The 20,522-nt window shown below is 42.3% G+C and overlaps 1 protein-coding gene across 1 annotated transcript in view; it reads right to left on the reverse strand.

Annotated features, from left to right (window-relative positions):
* The window catches only part of ATP2C1 (ATPase secretory pathway Ca2+ transporting 1), a gene marked incomplete in the record, with an annotated part of 2,099,819 nt that overhangs the window by 1,015,215 nt on the left and 1,064,082 nt on the right, over positions 1-20,522 (reverse strand).

Consider the following 20,522-nt stretch of genomic DNA (forward strand, 5'->3'; position numbering starts at 1 on the left):
ACAAACAGGTTTGTTAATTATTATGCTGACTTCAGTACAACACAAACAGCATAACAGTTAACTTCAAGTGATTTTTCATAACGCTTGCAAGTGTGTGTGTGTGTGTGTGTGTGTGTGTGTGTGTGTGTGTGCGCAGAGGGAGGGATGCATTCTACCAAAAGTACTTGAAAGCTTCATCTCTGAAGAGCCATTACCCCAACTGTAACAGTCAATGTATGACGTCTTCAGTGAGTAATTCTTCAGACTGCGTTCTTCTGCTCATGTCTCCAGAAATGCATCAGAAGAAGAAAGGATTACAGAAATGGCTGACCTCCATTATGAAGATAGACATAGTACAGTCATGCTCCACTTACAAAAATTGCAGATATCTGAGTAGAGCAATGTTGCAGTACAGATTCTTGGGCATTCCTGCCATGCAAAAGCCCAAGACCTACCTGATTTCTAGAGATTTTACATCATATCTGGCAGACAGACATCCAAAGTCAGACATCTGGATGTCAGGGTATAAGAAGGTAGTATGCTGGCACCATTGTCAAGTCTTTCTAAGGGGTCTATATTAAATCACTGAACGCTTAAAAAAAGCGAACGGTGATTGACTGACCCTATGTAAGCAAAAGCTGACAATGTCGAAGTGTCAGAACAGCGATTTTTTTCCAAGGGGAAAAAAATCGCTGTTCCAACAAAAAAAATAAATAAATAAATAAAAATGAATTTCAAACATTACATTAAGTGGGGGGTTTCGCCCCCCCCCACACTTGAATATATCAACTCCGAGACCGCACTACAGTGCCGAAAACAGCAAAGTACCGAAGCGGCCAAGCAAATTCTTTCCCTGGGAAAGAATTTGCTTAACAGCTGCTTCAACATTGTCCGTTTTCAGCCTTTTAAGTTTGACCAAGACGCATTCAAAAGAATGGCAGGATAATCCAAGTGTAATGACTACAGCAGTGAAACATGATTAACATGGAGGCGTCGGTTTAATATGCAAGTCCATAGGCCTGAATACACCCTCAGAAGCCGGTGCCTGCACAGCGGCTCCAGACCCATCCAAGGTAAAGACATCCCCAGGTTCCACAGTTGAAACATCTCAAGGCATACCGGACTCTGAATGGGGCTCAGTAGAGGCCTGCGAGTCAGTAGCAGCGAGTATCAGGGGCTGCGAAAGCACCTCACTGAGTACCGGCGAACTGGCGACTGGCTTAGGAGAAGCGTCGTCGGCAGCTTTGGACCTCGGCGGCCTGTCTCTGTCTTTATCTTTGCGTTTTTTCAGAATCCTGGTAGTCTGATGACTAACCGATGACATTTCTGGATAATTAAACAGAGAACCAAAATATTTAGAAGCGAAAATATACTGACGACGGATAGTGCACTGATTAAACAAAGCTCAAAACCGACAGCAAGGTACGTCGTGGTCAGGGCCTAGGCAAGGAATACAATACGAATGAAAATCTTTGTGAGGTATTTGCTTTCCACAAGTAATGCAATTATTAACTTTGACTGACATCAGTAAGAAGCAAGAAAAAGTTTCCCCAGTGGGGTACTTAGCTTTAGTTGAAGACTTTGGTTCTGAAACTCGAAAATGAAAATTTCAGGAGTCGGCCGACCGGCACTTGCGAACTGCTTCTGCTTCAGGCACCACACGGCAAGAAAGATGTAATGGCGATGTTTTATACCCCTGACGTCATGGAAGAAGGGACAGCAACCGACGCAGGACCCAAGACTTTGTTAATCAGGCTGACTGAGGGCTACTGCAAGCAGATAACCCAAATGTAATGACTGCAACAGTGAAACACGAAGATCATAGGAGGCAGAGAAGGGATGACAGAGATAAGAGATCTATCTGCAGAAAAATCTCATCTAGCCCTTGCACCCAACAAGGAGGTGACAAGTTGCCAGCAGATATAGGGGTTGAATGGTATGACTATGAACTGCCACACTGATCTACTCAAACTTCTACAAATATGCTAAGTGAGACACAACTGTACTATGTTCTTCATAGTCGATGTTGCCGTACTGATTCGTGGGAGGTCTTCCAAAGCTAAAAGTTTGGTGGGGATTGTCGCATGTCTCGTGTATCAAACGACACACTGAGGCACTGTGATGGGTTCAAGTTGTTTATTGTGCATAAACACATCAAAAGCTGTAACTGGAAAAAAGTTATGTATTTACCATAACGTTCCATGTGAGTTGTTCATCTCGCCTTCATTCTTACACATGGGTTCGGAGCCGATCCATTGGCTGCGAGTCGGCCACTTTCACAAGCTCAAGGTTTTAGAGTAGCTTGAGACCAAGTCCCTATCCCATGATGCTCTCTGCCTCACCTCAGATCTAGTCTGCTGATCTCAGCATGTAAAAAAATAAAACACGTAAAAGGTACTCCAGCTGGAGTAAGAAATCCTAGAACAAGACCCACCAGACCACAAGTCTTACTCATTCTTCAAGAAGCCTGGCGGGGAAAGTCAGGTGGGAATGTAAGAAGGAAAGTGAGATGAACAACTCACATGGAACATTATGGTAAGTACATAACTTCTTTATGTGAAGTTGTTCAATCTCGCTGTTCATTCTTACACATGGGTAGCATCCCAAGCACCCTAATCCTGGGTGGCTCACAGGAGTATATTCCTGAGGACAGTGGAATCAAAGGAAGCCCAGTCCCTGGAAGCCCTACTTTACAATGCATGATGAAGGTATGCGGCTTAGGCCAAGTGGCAGCTGCACATATAGTGTCCAAAGGCGGCCTAGCCACATAAGCTGAGGAAGTAGAAACAACCCTAGTGGAATGCGCTTTCATGCTATGTTCTAATGGTTGACTCACTGAGGAATATGTAAATTGTATGCAATCAGTTAACTATTTGGAAAGAGTAACTTTGGATACTGGTAGCCCTTTCTTTGTGTCAGTATGAGAAACAAAGAATTGTTCTGATTTTCTAAATTCTTTTGTTCTGTCCAAATAGAATCTTAATTGCCTGTGAACATCAAGCTTATGCAACATATACTCCAACTTGTTAGAATGGTTCCTGAAGCTGGGAGTTCAGAAGTTTATTCAGGTTAGTCTCGGAACACACCTTTGGAAGGAAGGAAGGATTAAGTCCTCAGTGATACTCTGTCGGGATGAAACACCAAATATGGGGGTTTGATAGATAAGGCCTGAAGTTCAGACACTACGTGCTGAGGTAATGGCTACCAAGAAGATTATTTTCCAAGAGAGAAATTTTAAATGGCAGGATGATGCAGGCTTAAAGGGAGGAAGAATAATCCGTGACAACACAAAATTCAGATTCCAGGGAGTAAAAGGTTGTCTAACAGGCGGTCTAAGATGTATGGTGCCCTTTAAGAAGGCCCTACATAGTCTGTGAGACATTAGTTTAGAACCTTCAGATCAGAGATAAAAATTCAAAATTGCAGCCACCTGAACTCTTATAGTGGCAGCTGCAGAGCCTTCATGAAAAATCTTAGTCAGGAATTCCAAAATGCTAGCAACTGGGATGACTTAAGGGTCAATATTATTTTGGGAAGCCCAAAAGGCAAATCGCTTCCATTTGCTGGTGTACAACTTTCTGATGGAAGCTTTATGAGAGGATACAAGTATATGCTGTACCTCCGAGGAGAAATCGTGTGACCTGGCTAAGTTGGGAACTGGAGCAGCCAAGCTGTCAATTTGAGGGAATGAAGAGAAGGATGAAGGGCCCCTGATGAATGCGTCATCTGGAACTGGGTCCAAAATCCAAGATTCCTCCAGTTGGTAGAGTCGAAGGAAGGGAAACCAAATCTGTCGAGGCCAAAACGGGGCTATTAAAATTACAGTCCTCCCCAGGGCTTTGGCTTTCTGCAAGAATTTCAGAATCAGGGGAATTGGTGGAAAGGCATATAGGAGTCTCAGGGGCCAATCTGTGTGAGCAAATCCCTTTGGCTGTTCTCTGGTAGGGGATACAGGGCAAAGTAGCTCCTGCATTTGGCATTCATAGGGGATGCAAACAGGTCGCAGCAAGGCTAGCCCCATCTGTGGAAAATCACCTCTGCAATCTCGTCTTTGAGGGACCACTCGTGCGGCATCAGATTGGTTCTGCTCAGTTTGTCCACAATCACGTTGGATTTCCCCGGGATGTGCATGGCTATCAGAAAGCTCCCAGTGGACACAGCCCACTGCCAAACTCTCAGGGCCTCTCGACATAAGAAGTAAGACTTGGTTCCTCCTTGTTTGTTGATATACCAGACCAGACATGTTGATGGTCTGGATTGCAATCGTAGAGAATCTTGGAAATACTGCAATGCCAAAAGTACCGCTCTCAGCTCCAGGACATTGATGTGCAACTGTGACTCTGTCTCTGACCAGGTACCTTGGGCTGTCCTTCACTGAAAAAGCCCCCCCACTCTATCAGAGAAGCGTCTGTGGTCACAGTGGCTGATGTCGGGTGAAGAACAGATGGGCGACCTACTGTTACATGATGGCTGGTCAACCACCACTGAAGATCTTTTCTGCATGAATCTGTAATCATTATCAAGAATGACATCAGAAGTTGTTGGTAAGACCACTGGGTGAAGAGTAACCATTGAAATATTCTCATGTGCATACACCCCAGAGGAACTGCTATGAGCTTTGCTGCTATAGTACCTAGTAGTTTCAACACTAAAGAGGCTGGTACTTTTTTTCTCGTCAGAATGTCTGATACCTGTTTTCAAAGAGCAACTATTCTGTCCAGTGGCAATTTTACCATGGTGGTGATGCTGCCTAAGTCTGTTTGATAAAGGAGATATGCTGCGATGGCAACAACACAGACTTGTCGAAATTTATAGCTATTCCTAACTCTGAGCACAGATTGAGAGTGTGATCCCTGTTTAGAAGTAGTTGATGCCTGGAGGTGGCGGTAAGGAGCCAGTCATCCAGATACAGAAACACTCTGAATCCTAGATGCCTCAGGTGAGCCGTAACCACTGCCATGCATTTGGTAAATACTCTGGGGGCTGTTGTGAGACCAAAGGGCAGTGCTCGGAACTGATAGTGACTGGCTCCCAGCCGGAAACGCAAGTGATCTCTGGATGGTCTGACCATTTTGATATGATAGTACGCATCCTTGAGATCTAGAGAGCACATCCAATCGCTCGTTCCTAGGAATGGAAGAATCGATTGAAGCGTGACCATCCAGAACTTCTCTTTCTTTACAAAGGCGCTGAGTCTGCTGAGGTCCAAGATGGGCCTTCAGTCCCCTGTTTTCTTTGGAACTAAAAAGAACCTGGAGTAGGTTCCAGATCCTATTTGGTCTGCTGGGATTGGATGGATGACTTTTCCTGCAACCTTTGAATTTCTATGGCCGCTTGATCCCTGAGACTGGGTGGAATATCCGGGATTTTCCTTCGCATGGGTGGGGGTTCTGAGAACGGAATGACATAACCTCTGGTAACAATTCTTTGTACCCACAAATCTTTTGTAATTTCTAGCCAGGTATCTGGATACAAAGACAAGCAACCCTGACTGCCTCCAGAGTAGGATAGCCGGGCCTCCTTTCAGGAGCGCTGGTAGGGCTTGCCAAAGAACTGATCCCCGTCACCCTGGTTTTGCGGACCCCCTCTGCCAGCTGGGCGGCGTCTTCCATTATTATCCCCTCCTCTGCCCCTGGAGGGGGGTTCACTAGGTGTGTTCTGAAAAGCTCCTTGGGACTTCCGGAACCACAGTTTTCCTCCCTTTTGCCCTTTGGGGTATGGTCTTAGTAGGGGTGGAAAAACGGACTACTATGGCAGATAGAGTCTTTCCATCTTGCTCACATCTAGTGAGGGTCTCCTTGACTTTGGGCCCGAAAAGGGAAGAGCCATCAAATGGGGTATTAACAAAGGAAGACTTGAAGGCTTCTGCAAAGAAGCATAAGCGCATCCAGGGAATTCTCCGAAGAGCTACTGCTGAACCCGCTGCCCGACTCGAACCATCGGCTGCATAAGAAATGAGCCGCATGGACAAGTTAACTATGGAATTAAGGGTATTAAGCTGGGCTGTCAACTTATCAGACACACCTTCAGCTGTACTACCCTGCAGAGCATCTCCAAGTTCCTTTAGGAGCTTTCTTTGAAGATGGGTAAAATGTGTGAAATAGTTGAGCAATCGCATAGCAAAAGTCGCAGAACTAAAGATCGCAAACTGGCTCTCAGACAGATCCCATAAAGTAAAAGTAGCGGGATCTATGTCCAAAAACAGACCAGTAACGAGTGGTGTGCCTCAGGGCTCTGTCCTGGGGCCCCTCCTGTTTGGCATATACTTCTCAGACGTACAGGCAAGCACGGAAGGGCTGTGGCTGACTAAGTTTGTGGACAACTGCAAACTGGGTGCTATAATAGAGTCTCCGGCTGACATGGAGATCCTCCAGAAGGGCCTAAATGAGACTGATGCATGGTGTCAAAGCCATGGTCTCAAGCTAAATGCAAAAAAATGTGTAGTAATCCCCTTTGGAAAAAACAGAGTACCTGAAAACTACAACATAGGAGGTAATCCCCTGAAATCTGAAGAAGAAATAAGGACAAAGCCTAAACACAAAACTAAGTCTAACTAGCCAAGAACACACTATTTAAGAGAAAGATTGCAAGAAATAACTATCTAAAATTTAAGTGATGCAAGAAATACTGGCCCGAGCTCTCTCTCGACCTCCGATCTGTTGCAGTGGCAAACTAGATAAAAGGGGAGACAGAGAGCATCATGGGATAGAGACTTGGCCTTGAGCTACTCTAAAACCTTGAGCTTGTGAATGAGGCAGAGTCGGAGTCGATGGATCGGCTCTGAACCCATGTGTAAGAATGAACGGCAAGACTGAACAACTTCACATCATATATTTTAGCTAAATGACTTGCTCATTACTTCAAACACTCGCATGTGCATCTCCATTCATGCCTGCATTCATTCTGACTATACAAAATGGCACTGATCTTGCATGTGCTCAGTATGCACATGCTATCTAGCTACAGTGGCTGAGTAGCTACAACACACACAATGATCTACATCTTCCTTCTGATTTGTTCGACATGCAATAGGAGAACAAGATATTTTTAACAAGCTAGATATCACATCAACGTACAATAACAAATTAATTCAAGTCCAAGCCTCTGTGCACCTCGAAATGGGTTTGGAAATTCTACCCAATCTGGTCACATAAAAGCTTGGACTGTGTTTAGCAACAAGGATATTCTCTGGAGATACTTTTACAATTGGAACTTGGGGGATTACATCAGGATTACTTGAAGAATACTGTCCTCTGGAATTCAAAAAAGTGTACAGTCACTCTGAGAAAACTCTCTGGCACAGGCAATCTGTTGTGTCAGTGGTTCGGAGACTGGCAATATGCATCTTCAATTCTTTCTGAAATCCATTCCAACAGATTGTATGATGTAAGATCTCTGTTCTTCACAAAGGTTTTTGATGATACGTACTCCGTCATATCCTTTAGATATTTACATTCTCACAACTTCTCCTTGTCTTTATGGTCTAAGAGGTTTGCTGGACTTAACTTACTACAACTTCTGTGACGGATATTTTCTCGAAAGTAGAGCCTTGACCATTCTGTTCTTTACATTTGGTATTAACAACTGTTAGGTAAAGTTGTTCTTGTCTGTCTAGACATTAATCTATGAGCAGGTGAACCAAGCAAGTTATCTCAAGGAATGTTTCTGAGATTGAGTAAGTTACGAAAAACATCGGCATCATCTCTCTTGGATTTCTCCAACAAATGTTTCACACTTTGAACTACTCTCGCAGCTAATCCATTGGACTGTGGTTACTCAGGACTACAGTAACATGGACAAAGTCCCAAGACTCAGCAAATTCCTTGAACTGCTGACTTGCAAACTGTGCACCATTGTCAGAAATGACTTTGTGCAATGATAGTGCTGGATGTTAAGTTAGGAAGGTCAATTTCAAACCAATTCAAGTAAGAGTCTACTAACACCAAGTAATGCTGACCATTCCATTTGAAAATATCAGTAGCAACCATCGACCATGGTAATTCAGGAATCTGGTTTACATGAAATGGTTCTTTATGCTAGTTTGATTTAGTACTACTGCAAATAGACTGCAAATTGAACATGCTAGAGTTTCCTTTTGACACAGAAGGCCAAAATACTATGCCTCTTGCCTCTTCTGTTTGAATCAGTACCTGGGTGACCAAGACACAAAATGTTGATATATTCCTGTTGTAATGCTGTAGGAATTACCACTTTAGGACCTTTCATGATGATTCCATCTTCCATCATGAGCTCATCTCTGCAAGGAAAATACTTCTGTATGTCAAGTGGTAAACTAGTTTGACGTGCTGGCCATCCTTGACTGATAAAAGGTTGCAGCTTCTGGAGAATTGGGTCTGAAGCTGTGAGGCTATGTGATTTCTGAGTTCATCAAGACATAAGGAAACATTTCTGACTTCCATGACTTCAAAGTCTGCTTTCTCATTGTCATATTGTTCTGCTGTTTGGGTGCTCTTGACAAAATATCAACAAGGTAAAGATATTTGCCATTAGTGTAGACTATATTGAAATTGTACCTTCGCAATTTTAACATCATGCGATGCAGGCATGCTGAGGCTGTGCATACTGGCTTTTGCAGAACTGCCACTAGAGGTTGGTGATCAGTCTCTATTTGAACAGGTTTTTCCATAAATATAATCATTTAGCTTCGAATATGCAAACACTTCTGCCAAAAGCCTTTTTCAATTTGTGCATACTGTGTTTCAGTTTGGGTTAAAATTCTGGATGCATAGGCTACTTTTATGCCTTCTTGAAGACATGCTACACCAAGAGCATACTTTGAAGCATCACATGAAAGAGTTACAGGTTTGTGAACATCATAATATCTTAATGTCGGTGGACTGGCAATTTTCTGTTTCGGAATATCAAATGCTTTTTGGTGTTGTTCCAAACAGGACCAGTTTACATTTTTCGTGTCACCTCACATAAGGGTGCAGAAAGCTCACTCAGGTCTGGGATGAACTTTCCTAAATAGTTGAACATACCAAGAAAACATTGTAAAGATGTGACATTTTCTGGAACTGGCATCTCAAGAACTGCTGCTTGCTTAGATGGATCTGGTTGTAAGCCAGAACTGGTAAACAGATGACTCACATAAGTAACTTCTTTCAGTTTGAATTTACATTTCTAAGGATTCGGTTTAAGATGTACTTCATGAGCATGGTCTAGAACTTTCTTGACATTTCTATCATGTTCGTCTTCACCACTGCCCCCTACAATAATGTCATCTACAATAACAGCACAAAGATAACCTGAAAAAATTTGTTCCATCACGTTTAAATACTTAACTGGCAGAATTTATCCCAAATGAATTTATCCCAAATAGCATTCTCAAAAATCTATCTTCAAATGGTGTACTGAAAGTGGTTAACAATGAAGATTTGTGATCTAGCGAATTTTGCCAAAAGGAACTTTTTGCATCTAAGACTGAAAATAAATAGTGGCATTTGACATGAGGGCGGCTACTTCTACTGTGCACATTGGATGATGAGGACGCTTAAGTGCTTTGTTTAAGTCTTTCAGATCAGTACATATTCGAATATCATCTGAGCTTTTCTTATGAACTATGACCATGGAGGATACCCATTCAGTCGGTTCTTTACTGGAGTAAGGACACCTAAATTCACCATTTTTGTCAAGTTCTACTTATACTTTGCTCTGCATTGCTAACAGAATCTTCCTTGCTGGTCTGACAATTGGGCTTACTTCATGGTTTAACTTCATGGAATATGTGGCTGGAAGTTTGTCAACCTTGTCAGCATATTAGCATAGTCACAAAAAATATTCTGTGTAAAACTATCACTGTTGTTTAGACTTGTATGGTGCACCTCTTTATTAAACTAAATCAGTCCCAATCTCAAACTGAGGGTTACAGTGACAACACGTGTCTTTTGACTATGCAAGACTGCAAGTCATAGCTATTCCCATCAGAAAGGCATGTGAGAACTACTGTGCCATCAGTTTGAATCTCTTCACCACCATAAGCGACTAGTTTTGCACACTTTGCTGAGTCAAGTTTCTCACCAGCTATTACTTTAGCAAACATTTGTGCTGATATAACACTGCACTTAGATCCAGTGTCTACTTTAAGTTCTACAGGTTTCTTATTAATCTGAACAGTACAAAATATTTCACTCTTTGCTGCCAACTGACAATCTACTGTGTTAACTGTTTCATCAATCACAGAGACACCATCAGCACAGAAAGTTTGCTCATAGCTCTTTATCCATTTGTTTCTTCAGATGCTATCTTTTAATAAAAGTATGTGCCACTTTAGACTTGCAAAGCCTTTTGAAAGGATTCCACTTTTTATATTTATGACAATGCTGACCAAAACCTAAGCACTTTTTTCATTTAGATTCATGACTGCCTTCACAAGGGTCCATATATCAGAAGATCGAAGTTTCAAAACTTCGAATCTGATATGGTCGACACCATATAATCAAAGTCTTGAAACTTCAACTCTTTTAACGGAGATCTCTGTACAGTGTGGAAAGGGAAGATTTCCCTTTTCTGCACTGAAGTGCAATCTCGGAGTTGGTATATTTAAGTAGTGGGGGGTGTAGGGGGTGCAGGCGGGCTTGCCCCCCTGCTTAGAGCATTTACATGGTTTATTTGTGTAGGTTGTTGTGTTTTTATTACATTTTTGATGTTTCAAGACTTCGATCATATGGTGTCGACCATATCAGATTCGAAGTTTTAAAACTTCGATCATGTAATATAGACCCCCTCCACAATTATGACAATTAACTATAAGGTTGGGTGTTATAGGCAAATTCGGTTTAAAGTTAAGGTTGGGTATTGCCACACCGTTTGGTTTATATTTCTTTTTCACCTTAGCTTTATGTTGTGCTCTATCAGCATTTGTACTGGCAGACACTGCATGCATGTTTTTCTCATTTGTAAGCATATTTGTATGCTTTTCTGTAAACCCATATATTTGACAAATCTCAGTGGCTTTGCTCAATGTTAAATCACTGTCTCAAAGCAAAATCTTTCTCAGTGCATCATTATTAACACCACACACAAGCCTTCCTTGTCAACTAATCTCTTAGATCATGCAATCTGCATGTTTTTGCTTTATTTAAGTCAGTAATATATGCTGCTATAGTTTCATCAGGCTTTTGATTTCTTGTGTAAACTATGTGCCTTTCCATTGTAATATTCATTTGAGGGTTCCACATTTCAAGCACTCAGGGTCTTCCCGCGTTTCAGCTTGTATGACAGTTCTCCCCTTCCCTGATGCATACACAAATGAACGTTCCCTCTCAATGGCTTCCAAGCCAGCTAAATTACGTATGAATACTATTGTACATGCGTCATTAACAGAAAATGCAGCCTGTATGAAAACATCATATTCTTGCTCAAACACTCGCCAATTCTCAGCTATATTATTATCAAACATCAGTGGCTCAGGTCTGCGAAATCCCTCTGTCATAACAACATTTGTTTAAATGTAAGCATAGACTGGGTACTTGTAATTATGCTCAAATGCACAACAATCTCTCTGAAAAGGCTTCACTTTAACACTGCAAACACTCCAGACACTTCGGATATTTTGAAAAGTTTCAGTTAATGGGAAAAAGTAGTACATTATGAAAAATATGTGGTCGTTTTAGCCTTTTCATACATTTTAACACTTCGAAAATTATATTAAACACCTTTGTATTTATTTCAAATACTTCTTATCAGTACGCCGCAATTTCAGACATTTATCTTGGTAATTATTTCAAACGTTTTGAATGCTTTGCCACTTATTCAGAGAATGAAAAACCATTTAAACAAGTTTAAGTACCTTTGAATAACCTATGACCTGTTTGTGAGTTGGCACATGTATAGTCTTCCATTTCTAACTGCGTGCCTCATGGTTACTTCACTTTGGATCCCATTCTGACGCCATGTCGCATGTCTCATGTATCAGATGAGACACTGAGGTACTGTAATGGGTTCAAGTTGTTTATTATACATAAACACATCAGGAGTTGTAACTGGAATATATATTTAAGCTAAATGACTGACTCATTACTTCAGACACACTCGCATGTGCATCTCCATTCATGCCTGAATTCACTCTGACTACACAAAATGGCACTGATCTTGCACGTGCTCAGTAACTTACAAGCACATGCTATTTAGCTACAGTGGCTGACTAGGTACAATACACACAATGATCTACAGTGAGTTATCTGTATGACCTTAGGAAATAAGACTTTGCAAGAAAGCAGTAGTGAAACCTGCTCAAGCCCTGAAGACATTGCCTAGGTTATGTGTTTTGTAAAGGTGTGCATGGAATTCCATTTGGTTGCCTGGGTGAAAGCTCCTTTGAGGAAAGCAGTGGTAGCTGCCCCATGTCTAGTGTAGTGGGCTTTAATATGCCCAGGCAAACCCTTTTCATGGTGTGAGTAACAGAACTTAATACAGTTAGCCACCCATTTTGAAATGGTTTGTTTGAAGACAGGCTTGTCCTGTTTACCCCCTGCAAAAGCCATTAACAATTGCTCTATTCTATAAAGGCTTTCTAGACAGTACCTAATCTGCCTATGCACATTTGGGGAGTGGAGGACTTCCTCTGCACTGTTCTGCGGATTCAGGTAGAAGACTGGTAGGTGCGTATCAAAATTTAAAGTAAGTTCTGATACCACCTTAGACATAAAGGAGAGGTTAGTTCTGAGGGTGACCCTATCCTTGTAGAAGACGTGAAAAGATCTTTACACACAACGGCTTGTAGCTTAGAAACTCTCCTAGCTGATGTAATGGCTCGAAGAAACATGGTCTTCCAGGTGAGCATCTTTAGAGAGGCAGTGTAGCAGGTTCAAAGGGGGGGGGGGGGGTAAGCTTAGTTTTTCTAACACATAATTTAGATCCCATGCCAGAATATGGTTCCTTTTCAGTGTGCGAAAAGATAGGTGGCACACTGTGCAGGCAAAATGATACACCAGATGCATGTACCTGTAAATCTTTTTCCAGTGGTGAGAATCCAACCTTGCACCTTGGGATTGAAAGTCAAACACCTTAACCGCTGTGCTACTTGGCCTTACCTTAACAGGAAAGTCCTGATAGGTATTGCAATCACGAGTTAATCTCTGACTGAGAAGGGTTAGTGTTATTGCTGTGACAACAAGCAGAAAATCTTTTCCATTGTGCCAGGTATGATTTCCTGGTATTTGGCTCGCTTGCTTCCCTTATAATAGAAAACATGTCCTTAAGATAGGATGCAGTCCTTGGTGTCAAACCCAGAATTTCAGGCAGTTAACCTGAGGGTGGCTAAGTGGGGGCTGAAAGACAGATCCCTTGACTTGTTTGAAGAGATCTACTTCCTATTGTATGGTGTGGAATCTCCCATTGTGTAGCGTGAGTAGGAGGGAGAACCAGTGTTCTCAGCCAGAAGGGGGCCACGAGAATCATATTGGGTCTGTCCTCCCTGATTTTTGTCAACATCATAGGATAAGGGGTAAGGGGTAAGGGGAAGAATGCAATTTGTCCATGTGAAGGAGAATGCATCTATTTTCCAAATTCCTCTCTGCTGTGTTCTGGATCAGAACTTCTGTAGCTGCTTGTTCTGGTGACAGGCAAACTGGTGTACCAAGGGGATCCCCCACTCTATGGTTAGATCCAGGAAGACCTAGAGCTCTGTCTCTTTTCAGCGTCCATTCATTGGACTCTAGAAGATTCCTGCTTAGAGAACCTGCCAAGGTATTGTTCTGGCCCAGGATATAAGAGGGTCAAGCACTATTTCTTGAGCCAGCATAAAGAATTTGCTGGAAAGGCTGCACTGAGGAAAAGACAAAGTTCTGCCTTGTTCGTTTATATATCATCATTGTGGTGTTGTTTGTCCAGATTTGCAGGTAGACTGCTAGTAACTCCTCCTGATTTATACCTAACCTCCTCTGCATAGGGACCAAACACCCTGAACTTTCGGGGAACCTAAGTGGGCTTCCCAAGTTATGTCTGAAATGTCTGTGGTAATGGTCTTGTCTGGTCTGCTAAAGTGAAATAAGTGAAATTGCCCCTTGTTTCTTCTATACGGTATTCTTACACCATAAAAGCTCCTTTTTTCAGGCATGCAAACCGAGGGAGTAGGGTTTCCAGGGACTAGGAGTGCTGTTCCCAAACATTTTTCAGGAGTCAATGCAGTTTCTTCATGTGTAACTTTGAAAGTAGAATCATGAGAATGCAGGATGCCATGTACCCCAGTATCCTCAGGAATTCTCTTGCAGTGATTAACTGCTTTGGATGCAGGCTCGTCAGAGCGCCTGCCAAGAAAGCAATCTTGTGTTGAGGAAGGAAGGCTTTCTGTTGAACCGAATCTATGAGGGCTCCCAAAAACAGAATCCTTGCTTGAGGAAGGGAATAAGATTTCTGAAGATTTAAGGGAAGACCTACCTTCTGAAAGCACTTTAAGGTGATCTGAAATGTGTCTGGGTTCTCTGATGTGGATCTTCCCTGAATGAGACAGTAGTCTAAGTGGGGTAAATATGAACCCCTAGAGTTCTACAATGTACTATCAGAGGTGCTACACATTTTGTGAAAACTCAAGGAGAAAGCCCAAATGGTAAATCAGAGAACTGGAAGTAGGAACCTGTTGCTACAAATCAGGTATTGTCTATGAATGTGTTATGGGTCTTCAGGTACCCTCTTTTCTTGGAACTAGAAACATTCTTGAGTAGAAGCCTTTTCCCTCTTGTCCTGGAGGGGCAGGCTGAATGGATCCTTGGTGAAGTACATCTCTGAGGATAGGTGGTAAAAAGGCTTTCTTGTTTTGTATTTCTTTGAACTAAACACAGTGCCCCTTCTCAATGATGCTGAAGACTCATTGGTCCTTTGTGATGGTTTTCCACTGGTTTAGGATGAAAAAGAATCTTCCTGCCAGAGGCTTTCAGGGGGAGGGAGTAAGGAAGGGGGTAGAACATTGTCACAGTAGTTCTCTGTGCTGGGTGGGCTCTTTGGATCTCCATGCTCTGTGATTATTTCTATTTACCATCTCCTAGACTGTCTTGCTCTTTTGCCATGGGGAGGCCTCCCCTTGTCTTGTCTAGGTGGGAAAGGACAGAGTTTAGAAGGGTAATTCCTTGGAATTGGAGACAGGTAAAATTCTTTCACAATTTTAATCTGCTTTCCTTTTTTATCCAGTTTCTCAAAAACTTGTTCTGCTGGAGGACAAAAAATAAATTCTTTGTCTAATAGAGCAACCTTTAGTTCAGCCTTTACCTGATCTATCAGGGGTTGGGTCTTGAGACACGCATGTCTGCAGATGGCAGATTCTGTGGCAGCTGCTCTGTAAGATGCATCTAAGGCATCATAGCCACATTTTATGGAGTGTCTGGAGAATGTAAACCTTCTCTGGCTATCTCATGGATTTCCCTAGATAAGGCCCTATCCTCAATAAGAATCTACCTTAGCTAACATTTTGTCTTCAAGAGATTCAGGGTACTTTAGAATATGAAACTGATAATTCAAAGCTCTGATTGCTAGGGTGGCAGAGGTATAAGCTTTCTTCTTAAATCTGTCTAACAATCTACTCTTGCTGTCATTAGGCAGGAAATATCTTGTTGGTCCCTTAGGCACACCTTTTGTGAATTCAGTGGAGACTACAGAAGAATCAGCTTTAGGGTATTTGTAGAGGTGCTTGTGAGATTCAAGCACTCAGTAAAACTTGTGAAGCTTCCTAGGAGCACGGGGGAAGAAAATCAGGGTTTTAAGCAATGTCTTCAGAGGCATCATCCAATACAACACATACATGAGGACCAGCCAGTTGTCTGGGTGAATGTAAGCTTAGCATTTCCCTGTGGTGGGTCTGACCTGAGACTACTGCTTACCTTCCCAACTGAAAGCTTCCTTCATTCTATGCAGGGTATCCGCAAAGGAAAGGTCCTCATGGGGTGAGGCAGAAGACAGGAAGTTATTGGAGTCAGAGTCTGGGTACATTTGTGGTGGCGAGTGGCCCATGTAAGACCATTCTTCCTCATCCTCAGAGTTAGAGGAATCTTCCTCTTCCTGAAAAGCTACTTCCCTGCTCCTTTTAAATGGGAAGGCCTCAGAGGTGGAAGAATGAGAGAGGTCTCCAGATTTCATGAGGGCCATAAACTCCTATGATATTTTAAGGAAATCTTGGGCTTTAGTCTGAAAGGAAGTGGTCAGAGGAAGTGGCAAAGTTGGCAAAGAGAAAAGTGAATAGGTTTGGTTTTAATGTATATTTTAGGAGGTGACTGGAGGATGCATTCGTATAACCGTGACTTTGGATGCAGCTTCGACAGTCTAGGAAGACAAGGAGTCTTCCTTCGAGGCCCAAGGCACACATGTTGGAAGCAAAGGCCTGCAAACAGACCTTATATCCAACTGGCATATGTGCCTTAGAAGCAGTCTTAGGTTTGCAGGAACCATGGTGGCCTCATGAGGGGTTGGGCAAGAGGGTTTGGGCCTAGGACTGGACCAGGGGGCTGCAAGGCACTTCATCTGGGTCATCAGTCAGTTTAAGAGCTACAGTTAAAGTATTTTGGTCCTTGTTCTTTTTCTCTTTTTTTTTTTTTTGTTTTGTTTTTTTTAATGACGCTAGCCAACACAGGAGTCTGCAAAGGCCCTGGGGTAGCAGTGGATTGCAACTCCACCAGGGAAGCTAAACAGGAGGACGCCTTATGGGCAGGTAGTAACTCAGCCCTACATTTTAGAGTTTTCACATGGAAGTTTTCACACTTAGGACAGTTAGTGACATCCTTCTGTGTCCCCAACCAGAAAAAATGATTGAAAATATTAGTGAGGTATTTGCTTCCCACACTTCAAGCAATTAGTGACTTTTTTTAAATATTAAATTAGTACAGAAATTTCCCCAGTTGGGTACTTATCTGAATGGAAGACTGTTCTTTGGAAAAAAATGAGCCAACAGATGGACTGCGAGCGTACTGACTACATGTGAAGTGCTTCAGACTGCATGGTTAGAAAGAACTGAAGATGGTGCCAGTGCTGAGGGATATTCTTCTTATACCAATAATGTTCAGATGTCTGTCTTTGGAAATCTGTCAACAAGGGATGATGTAAAGACTCTGGAAATTGGGCAGTTGTGGACTTCTGCATGGCAGGAGAGCCCAAGAGTGAGAACTACAACAGTGACTACAAAGAACATCCTTCATTTTTTTTCCTTGTATTAAAGACTGAGAGGAAAATTTTATTGATCATGTCAGCAATCCGGCACTGTTGGAATCATTCTGCTTGGATACGAGCATTTATAATCTGCACATCTGTTCAAGGAGTACATTACTCAGCCTGCACAACAATAACAGTAATTAAAGAAGAGATACGTATGTCAACCAGACATTACCTCAACCTTGGAACAAGACACTTCACTACATAAAACAGAGTCTACATCTTCAATTTAACACTAAGTTAGGTAACTAAAAGACATTCACAAAACAAACCCATTTTTGGATTTCACGATCCAGATGCCAGAATCTTCTCTTCCAACATACTCACTTGCCAGTATCAGGTGATGTTGGGTAGGAAACGACTTCTGGACATGTGTTGCAGATCTCTTCAACCAGGTAGAGTTCAGGGCCATAATGACAGTGCCTTCATTGCCTCAAGGGCACAAATGCACAAACCATGGTTGTCAACAAGACAGTCCATCCAGGCAGTTTTCAAAAACATCCCCACGATATTTAGTACAGACAAAAAACGGGCTTAAGACCACTTGGGGGAGGACACAATGGATGGCAAGCAAAGGAAAAAAAAAACAGAAAAAAATGAAACATCTGGGCACTGTGTGTGACAAACAGCCCTGAAGTTGCACACTGAAGGTGGTGAGGAATTCAGGAATAAAATGTTACAAGGGAAACATTGGTGAAGACTCTTTGATCTGCTACTACAGTCACTTTCAGAGACCTGTGTTATGAGAGCCCCATCATACAACAGTTCCAGTTTAGTCTGAAATGTCTTCTGCTGCATATGCATATTTTAGGACAGAATCAAAAGCCGTGAATGGCATCCCTAATGGTGGCTAAGAATGAAGTGGATGAGGCTGCATTTCAGTCAGAAACAGCCCACAGCCCTGAGGGAATGCACCTTGACCAATCTATTTTACATATTTATGATGGCAAACACAAGCGCACTACCAGGCATCATATGTATTTCCTTAGTTTAAAAAAAAAAAAAAAAACAACGAGAGTGAGGGTACCTGAAATAATATATATATATGCAGAAATTCTGGGATCATCATTTGCCTTCCATAAATTACTTTAGTGCTCTTCATCGAAAGCAACCCCCTCCGAAAACAAAAGTAATTTATGGCAGGCAAATGTTGTTGTTGTTTGTCTTTTGGCTTTTTCCCGGTAAGGGGTCGCCACAGCGGAACTCCGGTCCGCTAATGATTGGCAGTAGACCTTTTACGAAACGCCATGGTGCCAGCTCGATGCCCAACCTTCAACGAAAGCACGCCCATTTACACACACATGTCTTTTGAATGCTACCCAACCGTGGGGAGGACATGCAGACTCCACACAGAAGGCACTCCCAAGCCACGCCGAGAATCGAAAAGGAGAACCTCTTGCTGTGAGGTAATTTATGGCAGGCAAATGATGGTCCCAAAATTTCTGTGCAAATTTACACTGAAGGAAACAACATGACATGAGTATAACTCATTATCATCATTACACAGTGTGAACAAGCAACGTACTGGACATCAAGTTATTCATTCTAAAATGTTACACTCATGGGGATGGTGGGTTGAAGCCTGTATGTCTTGAATGATTTCTCCTTGAAAACGTACAAAGATCCCAAAGAATATATCTGTGAAAGCTTCATATACTCCTCAAGAAGCCATACAGTTCACAGTCAGGGCTCATATACATAACAAGTACATAGCTACAATTCAAAGTGCAAAGGAACGAAGATGAAGCGGGGGGGGGGGGTTCAAAAAATATGGACAGAATGTGATTTTGGATGCAGATCCTTAAAGAGAATAACAGTCATACAGAATATAACATTCATAAAGTAGCAAAAAAAAAAGAAGTTATGTCTTACCATAACGTTCCATCTGTGTTGTAGATCTTCATTCATTCATTACTGTTAGGACTTCGGAACAGACACGGCCGTTAAGCTCACGCCAGCCAAAAACTCTCAGTTAAGTCCTACCCACAATGCCCCTCTCATAGTCTCTTCAGATAGAGTTTGCCCGCCCTTATACTATAAGTAGATTAATAATAACCGGAGGCGGCTCTGTCTGAGCAGATACCCTACGTAATAAGGTAATCAAAAGTCCAGCAGGAGTCTAGGCAGGGGGAAGGAGGGCGGGAAGAAATGAATGAAACGAGCTCTACAACACAGATGAAAAGTTATGGTAAGACATAACTTCTTTATCTGAAGTTGTAAATCTTCATTCATTCCTTACTGTTAGGATAGAGTTCCCAGCTACTTCTATTCCTGGGTGGCCCTAAAGAAGGATATTCCTGAGCACTATAGAACCAAAGGATGTTCCTTCCCCTGAATGTCAAATCCAATTTGTAATGAGTGATAAAGGTATGTGGACTTGCCCACATGGCTGCTCTACAGATATCGTCCATAGAGGCTCTGGAATGAAAAGCCACTGAGGTTGCTATAGATCTAGTTGAATGAGCCTTTACTTTAGAAGGCAAGGACATTTTGTTGGTAGATGAAAGTAATAGCATTTCTGAGCCAAGATGAGGTCATTTTAGAAACAGGCTTACCCAGTCTGGGTCCTGCAAATGCTACAAACAATAAATCCGACTTCCTAAGAGATTTTGTTCTGTCCAAGTAAAAACGAAGTTGCCTATGAACATCAAGAGTATACAGAAGGTACTCCCCTTTATTTGAATGATGGGGAAAGAAAACGGGCAGATCAATAGATTGGTTGATGGAAAAAACAGAAATGACCTTGGGCAAAAAGGAGGGATTAGTATGAAGAGAAACTCTATCCTCGTGGAAAATCAAATAAGGTCTCTTGACACTCAAGGCCTGCAACTCAAACTCTTCTCGCTGAGGTAAGGGCTACTAGGAGCAGGGTTTTCCAGGACAAAAATTTCATATTGCATGAATCAGAAGGCTCGAAAGGAGGACTTGTTAACGAATGATGCACCAACGTCAAGTCCCAATGTTCTGTAGGGGGCTTGACAGGAGGTTTAATACGTAATATTCCTTTCATGAAGGTTTTGCACAGTCTGTGTGATAACTGATAAATTGTCGATGCAGAAGCTCCAGAGTGTAACAGGGTAGTGAGATATTCTAGGATCTTTTGAATAGGCATAGAGAAAGGATCCAGGTTTTGTTCTTTGGCCCATATGGAGAACCTAGTCCACTTACTGAAATAAATTTTTCTGGTAAATGGTATGTGCGAAGCCAGGAGGATCTCGCAAACAGGGGATGAAATATCAGGTAGCCTGGCTATCACCGCAAGTGGAGAAACTAAGCTGTGAGCTTGAGACTGTGGATACTGGGATGCATCAATCCCTGAAGGTGGGTCAGAAGTCCTTGACATTGATCCAGGATCCATGGGCTGTGGATCAGGTGAGGCCAGGGGAAAG

This window comes from Protopterus annectens, chromosome 3.part1 (assembly GCF_019279795.1).
Source record: "Protopterus annectens isolate FY-2018-M chromosome 3.part1, PAN1.0, whole genome shotgun sequence".
Lineage (NCBI taxonomy): Eukaryota > Metazoa > Chordata > Ceratodontiformes > Protopteridae > Protopterus > Protopterus annectens.